The sequence below is a fragment of the Silene latifolia genome, chromosome 11 (assembly GCF_048544455.1).
Source record: "Silene latifolia isolate original U9 population chromosome 11, ASM4854445v1, whole genome shotgun sequence".
NCBI classification, from domain to species: domain Eukaryota; kingdom Viridiplantae; phylum Streptophyta; class Magnoliopsida; order Caryophyllales; family Caryophyllaceae; genus Silene; species Silene latifolia.
Window position 1 is genome coordinate 168,059,908 of NC_133536.1, and position 2,963 is coordinate 168,062,870.

Sequence of the window (2,963 nt, forward strand, 5' to 3'; positions counted from 1 at the left end):
TGTTGTTTTTACCTTCATCATGAGTAGCTAAATAGTTAGTGCTAGGATGTAGGCGATTTATGGTTAGGCGGCATTAGATTGAACACGGACTGAACTCGCGTGTCAGTCGATCGACTGACATAGTTGGTCGATAGACTGACCTTGTAAGGTTACCCTTCGTTTTAATTGTTTTTAAATCTTGTATTTAACGAATCGAATGCATGCGACCAGTTAGATACCTATTTTGTGACCGACCCATTAGATCGAAAGATAGGGTAGGTTTTTTGACCGTCAATTAATTCGACTAAACTGTGCTAAGATCGAAAGATAGGTATAGTTTAGACCATTAGTCGCTTTTCAGGACGAAAGTCAGTATTAGTGACATTAGGGACCTATAGCGAGATCGAGAGATGCTATTTGTTAGGAGTGGACCGAGAGGACCTCTTATTTCCCGCCTTACTTGTGTTTATTTCAGACCGACTTAGTTTGCTGCCGCCGAAACTATAATGACCCGATCATCCTAGTACCCTTCTTTTATCTGTTTAATTCGTATTTTTAGTTATTTTCCTTTTAGTGCCATTAGCTATAGAACAATTTAAATCAACCCCCATAATTGTTACCTTAGACTTTCATTAGACAACTAAAGTTTACAACTGCCTCCTTGCGGATCGACCCTGTTACCACTAGCCTAGGTTAGTCTTAATAGGAATTATAAATTTTATCTTTGGTACTCACAACGACGGGTATCAAATTTTTGGCGCCGTTGCCGGGGAGGCAATAGTCCTAATTTTAGTTGTTTAATTTTCAGTCTTTCTTAGTTTAAGGAACATCCGTTCCTTAAACGGTTCTTATTTTTTGTTGTAGTTTCCTCTTATGCGCAGGTCACAGGGTGGAGAATTAGTACCATTGAACCCTGAGATTAAGAGATCCTTGCGCGAGTTGAGGCGAACACGACGAGTATTACCGACAGAGGAAGAGCTGAGTACTCTGTCAAGCTATCACGAGAACGAATCTGTTCAAGAAGACCCACAATCTTCACCCGTTTCCACTTCTTGGTACCGAGACAGTTACTTCTCCAGAAATTCCAGTCATGGCCGAGGAAGCAAGTATAGCTAGTTTTTCCGAGCCGACACCGACAATCTATACAAGGGGTTCGAGTTACGGAGATGCCAAGAAATTCGAACCAAAGCCTCGCTTACATCACTATGGTCGAGAGAAATCGGTTTGGGGAGCTGCAAATGAAGATGCGGCTAGACATATGGAGACCTTTATCGACTCATCTGCTTGCTCCATTCCCCCACCACCGTGGCGTGACCCGGATCAAATCAAAGAGATCATGTTCATCTTCTCCCTTCGTGATGCTTTGCAAGGGAGTGGTATAGAGATCCGGACCGAGCCGCTCGGAGATCACCGATTGGAATACATTGGCATTGGCGTTCTACAAGAAGTACTTTTCTGCTTCAAGGACGATCGCTATTAGAGCCCAAATCACGGGTTTTAAACAAGGGCCAGATGAGAATTTCCATGAGGCATGGGTCCGATTCAAGAAGTTAGTGCGAACCATACCGCACCATGGATTTGAAAAGTGGAGTTTGTGCAATCATTTTTACAATGGGTTGTACGACGATCAGAGGGCCATTTTGGATGCTGCAGCCAATGGGAGATTTGCTGAAAATTTGGGAGCAACCAAGGGGTGGAAGATCATTGACGATCTAGCTACCCACAAGGCCGAGTATGGGAATTCGAGAGGGAACCAGAGGAGAGCTGCTGAATCTTCCTCTGTTCTTTGCGCACTTGAGGCTCTCACCGCAAGATTTGACAAGTATGAGCTAGGAGGAGCCTCTAAGGGTGGGATATACCAAGTCAACGCTGTTTCAGACGGTCCCTTCCTTTGCGAAAGGTGTGGAGTAGAGGGCCATGTCTCGAAAAACTGCCCTAGTCCCTTTGAATTTTGTGCTGCCTTTCAACACTACAGGCAGAACAACACCTACTACGAGCCACCGCATCCAAACTTGAGTTGGAGAAGCCAGAATGTTTTGAATCCAACTCAACCTCCGCCGCAGCAGCAGCCATATGTACCTCCGCATCAAAAGCAACAGCAATACCAAAAGCCTCCTTATGTGCCGCAGCAGCAACAAACACAAAACTCTGAGTTTTCCGAGCTGAAGAATCTGTTGCTAAAGGAGTCCCAAGCAAGAGAGGCCGGGATGAAGTTGCTAGAGAGCCAAATAGCTCAGTTGGCTAGCAAAAGTAACACTCGAGCTCCCGGACACTTACCCACTCAACCCGAGCAAAAGGAGACCCTACATGCCATCACCTTGAGGAGCTGGGGTGAGGAGCTGGTCCACCCTTGATGGTCCTGCCATGGTCGAGAAAGCTGTTGAGAAGAATGAGGCAGATCCGAGTCCAACCAAAGCTGTAACGAATAAATCGAAAAATGTAGTCTGCCCAGGGTATTTCGATCGATCGATCGACATACCTAGTCGATCTCGAAACACGGGTTCTGAGGAGCTTCGAATGTGCAACCCAGTTGATCGACTGAGGAGGGTGGTCGATCGACCCATATCACTGCTGATATTGAAGAGTTTCGTCCTTTAATGCCAAATGATTTACGAGACCACTTGTTTCGGGGTACCACCGTCCCGAAAATTTTGAAAGCGCGAACCAGTCTTTGATGGGTCGATCCCGGCTCCGAAGTTTGATCCAATGACGGTTAATGGGTCTCATTTGAGACGGTCTGAGGAGGGATCTAGCTTCAACAAAGAAAAGGTGACGGACTTCCAGCCAAAGTCCAAGGACACCGGCGCGCGCGAATTAGAGGAGAGGGCTAAGGTGCTCCTTACAGCCCCATATCCGGAGAGACTCGTGCCAACCAAGGAACAGGTATCTTTTAGCAAATTTGAGAAAGTTATTCGTAGCTTAAACGTTCAGGTACCCTTTCTTGAGTTAGTTAACCAAGTGCCCGCATATACTAAGTTTATGAA

The 2,963-nt window shown here is 45.8% G+C and overlaps 1 non-coding gene across 1 annotated transcript; it reads right to left on the reverse strand.

Annotated features, from left to right (window-relative positions):
* Positions 1-1,451: 1,451 nt before the first annotated feature.
* LOC141616123 (small nucleolar RNA R71) lies at positions 1,452-1,558 on the reverse strand. The gene has a single exon (XR_012530493.1). It is a non-coding gene; the product is annotated as a small nucleolar RNA R71 (small nucleolar RNA).
* Between the last annotated feature and the right edge of the window lie 1,405 nt (positions 1,559-2,963).